Raw genomic sequence first — 12208 nt, forward strand, 5'->3', positions numbered from 1 at the left:
CCTTCCCAGCTCTCTTCACCTAAATTCCGTGATACCTGGGCTTGGGGACTGAACACAGCTGGAAATATTGCCAAGGCAGAAATATTACTGTTCTATCTGAAAAGGTGGATTTCTTCTCTGTCAGCCTGGGGTAGGCATTTAGTTGGTGAGATCTGGAAATGGGAGGAGGGGGAGCTATTGTTCTGTGGTTAAGAGACTATCTGGATTCATATCCTGGCACTCGCACTTCCCAGCTGAATGGCCTGGGACAAGTTTTCTGCACCTCAGTTTCCTCATTTATAATAGAATATAAATAAGCACCCAACTCCTAAGACTATTGTGAAGATAGTAAGTGCAGATTTTTAAGAAATTCCTGACATAAAAGTGTTAGTAGTAAGGCTGTTGTTACCACAGGCTCTCAGCGAGGTTCCTTTCGGTAAGTTTTTTGCAATGTCAGGTTGGTAATAATCATTTTTATGTGTGGTCTCCCCTTTTCTGCCTTTTTTGGATCAGTACCCCAAAATAGCTAGTTTCACATCACCCCACCCCATTTCTACCAATCTAGACCAGTTAGCGCTGGGTTATACTTCTCCTTTGCCCTATCGCCTCTAGGATCATGGTGTGGATGAGGGCTTGGATAGACTCCAAATCTTTTCTCCCCAAGCGTCAGGGCTTGATCCTCTATGACTTGACCCCCTAGGGAAGACCGTTTGAATCATCCATCCCTTGACCCATTTATTTACTCATTTATTCCACACTCATGATGGAGCATATCCTATGTGTCAGGTACTGTGACAAGTGCTAGTTCTAAAAAGATGAACAATATACTCAGTTCCTATGCTCATGGAGCTCAAAGTCACAGGCAATGAGAATCCTGGTGTTGAAGTCAGATTGTGAAGGTAGATGTGGGGTGCTTTGGGTACCGAGGGGGTACCTGAGCCGATGTTGGGTGTGGGGCTTGATTCTCTGCTGGATTCCACAAGATTAGGAGGATTTGGCCAGATGACATGAGAGAAGGGCCCTCATGGCCAGGAAAACAACCTGTGTGAAGGCCTGGAAAGGAAAGAAAATGCTCCTCAGAGCTTGGTGTGGATTTAGTGGCCTCTGCCAGGAAGGGGCAGAGAACAGAGTGGGGTAAGGGTACATCAGGAAAGCACGGGGGTTACTCTCTGGCTTTTTCACTGATGATCTGGATCTGTCCTATTTACCCTATGGTTTCTCATGTCTTAACATTCCCTCTCAAATGGGTCTCAAAAAAAAAAAATGGAGTTAATTTTAATAATTTTCACATGACCTATAGGAAGCTAGGTTTATAATTTCTATGGTGTTATGAATATGTTTTCACACTTCTGGTTCAATAGGATAGATTGAATACACGTGTTCATCCCAGATGCCTTGTAAAAATATCACCGGAATGAGAGCAGAGGAGAAAAAAATAGATATAAACAGAAAAGAGGAGACAAGAGCAAATGAGAAATGCCAAGAAATTCTTAGAATATGAAAATCAGATGAAAGCCCAGGAGAGCTGGGGGCGTCTTAGACTGGGTTGTCTGTGAAACAGACCCCGAGACAGGGGGTGGATGTGATTCAGGAAGTTTCTGGGAGCCACACCTGCAGAAGGGCAGAAGAAGAACGGCCGGGCAGAGAGGCAGTCACAGTGGTCTCAGCTGACCTCACAGGAAACTCTTCAGAGGGATCCCAAATGGAGGCCAGGGCCTTGGGCCTTTGTACACCTCCACGGACCAGTCCTTGGATGTGGCTGACCCTGGAAGGGAGCTATACCTCTGGGTGAGGTGAGTCCCTTCAGCCAGAGCCGATCCCTGGGAAAGAACTCAGCTGTAAGCCTACATCAGCCCATCAGCCCAGTGGCAAGGAAATGAGAACATCAATCAAAAATGGAACATCTGGGCGGTGTGTCTCAATACTCACTACGAAGAGATTCAAAGGAGGATCAAGCCCATTCACACCCCAGAACCCTGGAGAGGCTCACAACTAGCAAAGCAGGAGCCTCTGAGGGTTGAGGGAAGGCGTGGGGCTGAAAACAGAGACATCGTCTCAAAGAGTGCATGAGGAGGTTCCCACCTCTTCCCAGCCTTGGGACAGGATGAAGGTTTAGTCTGGTGGATTAACCAGAGATCTCCTAGTCCTTGAGACACTACACATGGCAAGGAGTAGAGGAGGCTCCTGAAAATGCAAAAGGTAGGGACATCTTCTGAAAATAGGGGAAATTCCATGTTCGGAATGGTGAGACCTCCAGCCCCCATCCCCACCCCCCAGCCCCCAGCTCAGCTCCCAGAACTCCCACACTTGGGCTTATGGAGACCCAGCAGGAGTCTAGACAGGAAATCCATCTCTAGGGAGATTGGCCAGTCCCAGAGAAAAAAGCCTACCATAGTGAGATTTGAGGGTTCTCAACTAAAAAGTCCAGCCAGTCGCCTTATCTCTTGCATGCAGATTACCAGGCAATATACCTCACCTGTGGTCACAGCTTTTAATCAGTTTTTTAATGCCTCACTCTCAAATACGATCAGAGAGTCAATGATGATACTCATATACTTGGGGAAAAACTCAAATTTGAAGTTTGAAAGTTATGAAAGCAGATAGATGGCAAAAAGAACCTGGAGGAAACAGAGACGGTGCAGGAAGCAAAAGGAAACTCAAATCAAAACAACAGGGGCGCCTGGGTGGGTCAGTTAGTTAAGCTGCTGCCTTCGGCTCAGATGCTCAGGTCATGACCCCAGGGTCCTAGGATAGAGCCCCACATTGGGCTCTCTGCTCAGCAGGGAGCCTGCTTCCCCCACCCCCACTCCCCAGCACCTGCTGCTCTGCCTACTTGTGATCCCTCTCTCTCTCTCTGACAAATAAGTAAATAAATAAAATCTTAAAAAAAAAAAAAACGCTTCAGTGTCCTTGAAGAGGTAACAGATGATGTTGCATTATTGAAATGAGAAACAGATGCTTTAAAAAGGAATAATCAAACAATACAAAAAATGATCTCTTGTTTATAAAATGCAATCAGTGATAAAAGAAGGCAGAGTGGGATGGGTCTCTGCTCCACGACATTATTCTGGGCGCAGCAGACAAGGACTCTGCCATCTTTGGTACGTAGCTTCTAATGTCAGCCTGGAGAAGAGGAAGAGGAACTCTCCAGAGGGTTTTATGCATCAGGTCTGTAAGGGGTGGGTGTCATTTCTGCTCACATCCCCTCAGCTAAAACTGATAAAAAATCATCCAGCTTTGTGGTTGGAAAGAAGAAGGATCCATTTGGAGGGACATATTGTAGTGTCCGCCACGGGAAGTGCTGAAAAGAAAGTCAAGGAAGCCTCGCAGCAGGCCTGGAAGTTAACTAGCGCAGACTGAAACAGGCAGATAGAAGTCTCCAAGAGGGGATGTCTGAAGGAACAAAAGGAACTGAAAGACTATCAGACGTTTCGCTGAAAAAGGAGGCTGAATTCAGAGGGTTGTACCATGCTTTTGTGACTATGAGAAGAAATTATGGCAGTGAAAAATAAGCAATGAATACAAGGGAGGAGAGTATTATCTACAGAAAGAACAAACAGTGAAAGATGGAAATGTAATCACGTGACATTTCAGAGAGGGAACAAAATAGTGATTTAACCGAAACTTTAAAAATATCTATTTTGGGGGCACCTGGGTGGCTCAGTGGGTTAAAGCCTCTGCCTTCGGCTCAGGTCATGATCCCAGGGTCCTGGGATCGAGCCCCGCATTGGGCTCTCTGCTCAGTGGGGATCCTGCTTCCTCCCCTCTCTCTGCCTGCCTCTCTGCCTACTTGCGATCTCTGTCAAATAAATAAATAAAATCTTTAAAAATATATATATCTATTTTGGGGCACCTAAAGGCTCAGTCAGTTAAGTGTCTGCCTTTGGCTCAGGTCATGATCCCAGGGTCCTGGGATTGAGCCCCGAATTGGGCTCACTGCTCAGCAGGGGAGTCTGCTTCTCCCTCTCCCTCTACCCTTCCCCCCACAACTTGTGCTCCCTCTCAAGTAAATAAATAAAATCTTTAAAAATATATCTATTTTGGAAGGATGAAATAGGTTTAAGAATAATGAAGAGCAGTCGTGCTAAATCCTCACCTTCTGTATCAAAAGTCAATCACATGTGAAATTATAAACCTGGGAGGTAGCAATATAACCCTACTGGTTAGAAACATGGAAATAAATACCATATGGAGTAGCAGATAGCACTTAAGAGGAAGATAAAGGAGATGGGAAGGAGTAGGCAGGGGACTTCTACAGCTGTTGTTTATAAACCCTGTAATACAGTTTGACTTTTAAAATCTTGTACATGTGTTACTTCAAAATAAAGACACAGAAGGTCCATGGATAGGACCAGCTTCAAGCATGACTAGATTCAGGAGCTTATACAAAGTTATCAGGACTCAGTTTCTCAGCTTTGCTTTGCCTGTGTTGGCTGTTTTTAGTTAGGCCCTCTTCATGGGGCACAGGACCTCGCGGCCCTTCTGTTTTCTTTTCCTTTGATTCCTTCCTCCCTCTCTCCCTCCTTCTTTCTTTCCTCCTTTGTAATTTAAAGTTTTTAACTGTAGTTAAAAAACACATGAAATTTGCCACCTGTATCATTTTGACTGTACAATGTAGTAGTGTGTATTCAAATAGTGTATATCCACCTTGTTGTGCAACAGATCCCCCAGAACTTTGTCATCTTGCAAAATGGGAACTCTACATTCACTAAACAACAACTCTTTATTTCCTGCCCCACCCCCACCCCATGATCCTGGCAACCACCCTTCTACTTTCTGCTCTTATAGCTGTTAGTGCCAGCAGAAAGAAACCTCACTTTCCTGATAATTCTGACAAAATCCCAGGATCAATTTCCACTGAATGGACAAGGGCTTGTCCAGTATCCCCAAAACAGATGGCCCAGGGGTCAGGTATGAGTGGCTGACCAAGCAGTGCTGACAGTGGAAGGGACCGGGGATCCTGGCAAACAGAACCCATGGAGTCTCTGGAGAGACTGGCCAGGCTGTGGGACATCAGGTCCCATCCCCCACCCCCACTGTCTAAACCCCACTTGACTTAGAGACTTAACCGACTGAGCCACCCAGGCGCCCCCTTCCACTTGACTTAGAGACTTACCTGTACCTCTGTGACCCTCCAAGCAGGCACAATTATCTCAACTCTTCTGGGACTCTTTTTCAAACCTCTTTAGCATAAGCTGTTTCTAAAAAAGACTTATTGTTTGGTTAAGTCGAAAACTTAACCAAGTAAGGTTGACCTTCTTTGAAAATGTTCATTAGTTACGTGTCTTTTTTGTTATGAATTGTCTGTTCATGCTCTTTGCCCATCTCATATTATTATTAATGCATTTATCAGCCTTCTCAATTTTTAAAAAAGACTTACTTATTTATTTGCCAGAGAGAGAGAGCACAAGCAGGGGAGCAGCAAGCAGAGGGAGAAAGCAGGCTCCCTGCAGAGCAGGAACCCAATAAGCGGTTCCATCTCAGGACCCTGGGGTCATGATCTGAGCCAAAGGCTGATGCTTAACCGACTGAGCCACCCAGGCACCCTTCAGCTTTCTCAATTCTGATAAATGTGCAAAAACACATTTAAAAATTTTTTTTCATAGAAACTTGTACAGGACTTTAGAGAGTACCAAGTAGTGTGATTCTCATTTGACAAAAAACAAAAACAAAACAAAACAAAAAAAACAAAAAAAACCTAAAGCCTCAGCAGGTAAAGTGCCCAGACAGCTCTAGAACCCTGCTGCTGGTGGATGGAGGAACAGAAAATCCGGTCTGATTCTCCGCCTGTTGGATCGTGCTTCCTCTTCAATTACGCCCCGATTTGGTTCCCCCAAAGTCACATTTCCTGCCCAGTTGTCACATTCGGGGATTACAGAAAGCCTCTTTTATTTTCCCACAATTTGCAGCATTTTTAAAAGACTGAGGATAAATAGCTGAGAAGATTTTAAGCTAATTTGAGGTCCCATGCGATTTCATGCTAGAAGCCTGGCATGCCCCCAGCAGCACCTTGCAAATCTCCAGGGCAGCAAGCACCGTAGTGGGCTGAATTCTGCCGTTTAAGTAATACAAGTTACGGTGAAAAAGGAGACGAGTCTCGAAGCCCTGTCAAGGAAGGAGAATGAGATTCTGCAGAGAGCAAGCCACTGATGTCTTGGAGCGGGAGAGAGGGAACGCTGCCCTGCCATGTTGGCCCCAGTGCCTCCCTGCTTTGCAGTCCTAGGTTCTCATGTAGCTCCCGACCACACAAGAAACTGAAAATACCCGGATGGCCATGAGCCCACCCCCACCCCCCACCCCCAACCCCGCGCCTCCCGCTCTTCTCACTTGGCCTTAGCGATGTGGTCATTGTGTGGGTCACAGCAGATACCATTTGTAGAAGAGTCACTGCGGGTTTCAAGTTTCAAAATGTAAACTGAACTCTAAGGAACAGGAGGCCCAGGGCAGGGTTTTCTGCCGCTGAGGAAACCTCTTTGTCCAGAGTAAACTGAAGCAATTGTGTTTTGTTGACTCTAAGTTTCAAGACTGATCAAGTATCTACTACAGTTTGGAAGGCAAACTGCTAGACTCTGTATTCTTATCTGTTAACTTTGTGTTTCTTTTTTCCCTGACAGTGTGCACCAGCGATAATAGGTCAGGCAGTTGCCTCCATTAGGCTGCTGCTAGGAGGAGAGTAGAAGAATGTTTTCAGTGTGGAAACAGAGAGGCTTAGATCTATTGAGAGATGGGACTGGAGCTTCAGATAGTCAAATCTTCGAAAAATCTGAAAGAGAATACATTAAGGTGTTAATAGTAGTTATTTCTGTGTGCCAAGAGTATGGGTGGTTTTAATTTTATTCTTTGTGAAGTTTTAAATTTTTTTTCAAATTCTCTACAACTGTACACTTTATAATTAGGAAAAACAATAATGGGATTCTTAAAAAGCAGTTATCAAATTTCAATTCTTGCTTTATTTATTTATTTGTAGAAGATTTTATATTTAAAGTAATCTCTCCACCCAACATGGGGCTCAAACTCACAAACCCAAGATCAAGTGTCACGTGGGCCATCGACGGGCCAGCGAGGAGCCCTGATTTTTGTTTTAAAATTAAGATATGAGGGGCTCCTGGCTGTTTCATGTGACTCTTGTGATTCTATGTCTATATATTTATATTATATATATATATAGACATAGAATCACATTTTATATATATATATATATATCTCCTACCTCAAGGAGTTGTTATGAGGATTAAGTGAGTTCTTCTTTTTTTTTTTTTTTTAAGATTTTATTTATTTATTTGACAGACAGAGATCACAAGTAGGCAGAGAGGTAGGCAGGGGGGGGGGTGGGGGTGGGGGGTGGGGGGTGGGGGGGGGGTGGGGGGGGAAGCAGGTTCCCCCCCAGCAGAGAGCCTGATATAAGGCTCCATCTCAGGACCCTGGGATCATGACCTGAACTGAAGGCAGAGACTAACCCACTGAGCCACCCAGGCGCCCCTAAGTGAGTTTTTCTATTTAAAGCACTTAAAACAGTGTTGTATGTGTTTCCTACTATCATTATCATCATGAAAATTATCATTAAGAATTCTCTCACATTCTCTTATCCAATCGTTAAAAACGCAGAGGTGAACCTAGGTCAAGCATTTTAATGCCTGCATATTTGGGACTCCAGTCCAAACATGTGTCTAGGATATACCAACAGCTCCCCAAGAAAAGCCTCAGCTGGGCCTCTCAGAGCTCACTATCACTATCTCTGAAGTAAACAGAAGTAACTCAAGATTGATTTTGTCCTTAGCTATTAACCAAATTAGCTAAAGTGTGAAGTTAAAACCAGGAAGAAAAATTAAACTATAGGGGAAAGAGAATTATCTCTATCTTAACCCTCAAATCACTTTCTGCTATGACCCTTGACCTCACTGTGTCCTCATAAACACCTTGTGAAACTTCAGATTTGTATCTTCTCTCTCACTCCTCCCTCACCCACCTCACCCCCCTCCCCTCAGCCAGCACAACACTCTCACCTCCAGGCCTGGCTTTAACCACTGAGTCCACACAGATGAGGCTGGATTCTACACCATCCTGCTCCGGCCCTGACCTCTTGGACCCCTAAGGTCCTGGGAAAGGGAGCCTGAACCCGACCCTGCTCAGGAGAGTGAGAAGTGGTGGTGAGATGTCCCCACAGGACCTGCTCCCAGGCTGGCCTTATCCTAGTGTGGGGGCTGGGATTTCCTGCCCGGAAACACTATGCCTGGACACAATGGGGGTTATCAGTCACCATCAGGGGATCAGGACCACAGTGGGAGCCCTCTACTTAGCTCTTGGTTTTCCAGGCCTTTCCTATGTGAATCTTTACTTCCGTGGAAGCTCTTGTTTTGGTCTTTTCCAAGATGGAAACCCTTCCCCCAGCTTCCTACTTCTCTGTCATCATGGGTCAGCTACCTTTCCCTTCCCATCCTTTCCAACTTCAGGTTTAAGTTAACTTAAACTGATAATTAACAGAGCCTAGGTAAAGAAAGTGTTTCCACTCTTTCTAGGTCTTTATTTTTCCTTGTTTAAATTATGGGTGAAATTGATGTATTAGCTTAATGGGCTTCCATGATGATGATCATAATTCCATCAGCTGAGACAATTAATAAATTATACCTGCATTGAGGTTTAAGTTCTTAATCTAAGAGCTTATTTGGCTTATTTAATAGCCCTAAATAGAAAGTCTTTCTATTTTGCTAAAAACCAAAAGTATTTAAAAAAATAAAGTGATACAAAAAAAAAAAAATTTAAAAGAGGCGTAATTTATCCTGTGGCCAGTCTTAATAATACAAACAGCAGAATTATTTTCAAAATTTATATTGCAAAATACTAGCAATCATTTACTAATACTTAAGTATCAAGTGGCTTACTCATGTGAGCTCATTCGGTCCTCAGGACCACCTATTTTATGAATGACAAAATTGATCCTCAGAGAGGTTGAATAACTCACTGAGGTCACTCTGGATGTAAATGTCAGAGCTGGGTTTTGAACTCACCCTGTGTGACTGCGAAGTTTGTGCTTTTGACCCCGTGCTACACTGTGGCTTCCCACAGAAGCTGCCACTGCTCGCGTCTAGCAGCAATCCCTTAATATGATTGTAGATCTTGGACGTGCCTTTAGGTCTGAAAACTAGTCTCCCATCAGTACCAACCCTGACATCAACCTCTCAAAACTCACTACCCTTACCCACAGGACTTTCATGGCTCTCACTTCAGAAAAGAGGATGGTTCTCTCTCTCTATCTGCCTGCCTCTCTGCCTACTTGCAATCTCTGTCAAATAAAATCTAAAAATAAATAAATAAATAAATAAAATTAAAAAAAAAAAAAAAGAAAGAAAAGAGGATGGTGTTTGTTCCCACAAACGCTCCTATAACTCAAACGAAAAACTGGACTAGACCACAAAGAACATATCAACAAGTTAAACAATGGTATGGTTTTCCTGATGTGTATCTCTACATCTGGGATAATATATGTGATATGATAGTGGAGTCTTTCCAAATGATTCTTGGGTTGTTCTGACTTTTCTGGAATAAAAGCACCATGTTCATCTACCTGTTGGGGAACTGGGTTTTGACTTCTTCTACTTCCCGAGAAAGATGTGGGAAAAGAGAAAGCAAAGAAAAGGAAAAGAAAGGAGGAGAAGGAGATGGAGGAAGAAAAGTGCACCTACTCAGACATGGGAATAAAACCAACCTAGAGGACACTGTCCCGTCCCTCCAGTGGGGTGATCCCTGAGGCGGCTTCACTCTGCCCTCCCCTGCAGGAGGGTGAGCTGCTGTGGGATGTGAGCACCCTCCTTACAAGGGAGGAGTCCCCACGTGAGGGAACCCCTCCCCACAAGGGGGAGGCCTGCTCTGACTCAGGAAGAAGTGGGCCAGACTTGCACCTCCCTGCTTATCCTTGGATTCTGCAGGGACCCATCTCACAATGACTCAGATGAGCTCTCACTGCCCTCAAAGTCTGAGCAATTGTCAGTGCCTGCTGTGGGTTAACACCCCAACAGTCAGTTTAAACGGTTTAATTAATTTTTGTGACCTCCAGCCAGCCTGCCTGAGGGCCGGACCTCTGAGGTCATGGTGACATATGCGCCTGCAGCTCCCAGGACCTCTGCAGTCTCTGTATCTCTGCAGGACCTTGGATCACATTCAGGGCCACGGGTGATGCTCCAAGGAGCGGTACCCCCAGAACACGGTCCCTGGGAGAACCCGAAAGGGAGGTTCCCTGGCACTTTTCAGGAAACGACGGCAGCTCTGCAGTCAGAGGAACCCCATGCTGCACCCCTTGGGTGAGGTGACCTCATGCAAGCAAGTGTCTCTGTGGTCTCCACCCAAAAAAAAACAACGGTGGGTCGCTTTGGAGTACTGTGAAAGCTATGTGTCCTGGGTGAGCTCAGAGGTTTTCCAGGGGATCCAAATGTGTCTACCACGAGATTTCCTAGAGACTTCAGAGTTTTGGCGAGGGAGCCTTCTTCCCATAATCTGCTCAGGATTTGTGGAGTTCATAGCCCAGGAGCTCTGGGGTGAATGTTATCCTGCAAGTCCTTGGAGGTCATGTGACCCGGACAAGGAAAAAGTCCAGTGCCAGACTGCAGTTCTGCTACATCCAAGGAAACGGCTTCAATTCAACCATGATGAGGAAATTTGGCTTACTCAGTGGGGACGGCTGTGTCAGCCAGATGCAGAGAAGCTGGATACCCAATGATGTCAACTCACTCGGGTCTCAGGCTCAAGGGTGGCCCAGGAGTGAGGTACAGGAAGGGCTGCTCCCATGGTTACTGAGAGCACGGCCGCCCCAGCTTTCACCCTCCCTTCTGCCAACTCCCATCTTCCCTTTGGAGGTGGCCCAACCTCACCTTCCCCTATCCAGGGTGAGGGCCGGGGCATCCCCCCTGGGTCAGCTGGCTCAGCCCAGTCCACCATCTCAAAACTCAACACATGCATCATTCAATACCAGACCAAGGACTTGCGTCTGAGAGAAAAGAGCCCTCTGCCTCCTCCCTGGGATAGAGCCCTGCATTGGGTTCCCTGGCTGCTTGGCAGGAAGTCTGCTTCTCCCTCTCCTTCTACTGATCTCCCTGTTATGCTCTCTTGCTCTCTCTGCCCAATAAATGAAAAAAAAAAAAAGTTTATATACTTTTAAATAAAAATTGTATACATTTAAGGCATAAAATGTGGTGATTTGATATACCTACTCATAGTGAAATGATTACTGCAGGCAGGCTAATGAACATATTCTCACTTAATTGTCTTTGTTTATGTGTGTGATGAGTGCCCTTCGTATCTATCCTCTTGTGTCTTCCCAGTGTTCAGTATGGTTTTACTAAGTATAGTCAACATACTTGTGTACTACACCTCTCGACCTGTTCACCCTACCCGATTGCAACTTTGTGCCCTTTCCACTTCATCTCCCGATTCCACCCTCCTCAAGGCATCCAGCCCTGGCAACCACCATTCTACACCCTGCTTCTGAATTTGATGTTTTTTGTTTTTGTTTTTTTGGATTCTACATATAAGTGAGGCCATACAGCATTTGTCTTTCTCTGTCTGGCTTATTTCACTTAGCATAATGTTCTCCAGGTTCATCAGTGTTGTTGCAAATGGCAACATTTCCACCTTTCTTGGAGCTGAATAATATTCTATCCTGCGTGCACATGTGTGTGTGTGTGTGTATCTTACATCTACTCATCCATCTGTGGACTTAGGTTGTTTCCAAATCTTGTAGCTGTTGTGAATAATGCCACAGTAAACAAGGGAGTACAGATATCTCTCTTTAAGATTCTGATTCATTTCCTTTGGCTCTACACCCAGAAGAGGGGTGACTGAATCATACGATAGTTCTATTTTTAATATTTTGAGGAATCTCTATATGGATTTCCATAATGGTAGTTATCAGCTCACTTTCCCACCAACAGTATAAAAGGGTTCCTTTTTCTCCACCCCTTTAGCAACACTTGGCTATCTCTGGTTCTTTTGATAGTAGTCATCCTATCAAGTCTAAGGTGATACCTCATTGTGTTTTGATTTGCCTCTTCCTGATGATGAGTGACTTGAGCACCTTTTTATACATCTGTTGACCATTTGTATGTCTTCTTTAGAAAAATATATATTCAGGTTCTTTCCCCCCCCCCTTTTTTTACTGGGTTGTTTTCTTGCTATGGAGTTGAGTTCCTTGTATATTTTGGCTATTAACCTCTTACCAGATGTATGGTATGCAAATATC

Source organism: Mustela erminea, chromosome 10, assembly GCF_009829155.1.
Source record: "Mustela erminea isolate mMusErm1 chromosome 10, mMusErm1.Pri, whole genome shotgun sequence".
NCBI classification, from domain to species: Eukaryota; Metazoa; Chordata; class Mammalia; order Carnivora; family Mustelidae; genus Mustela; species Mustela erminea.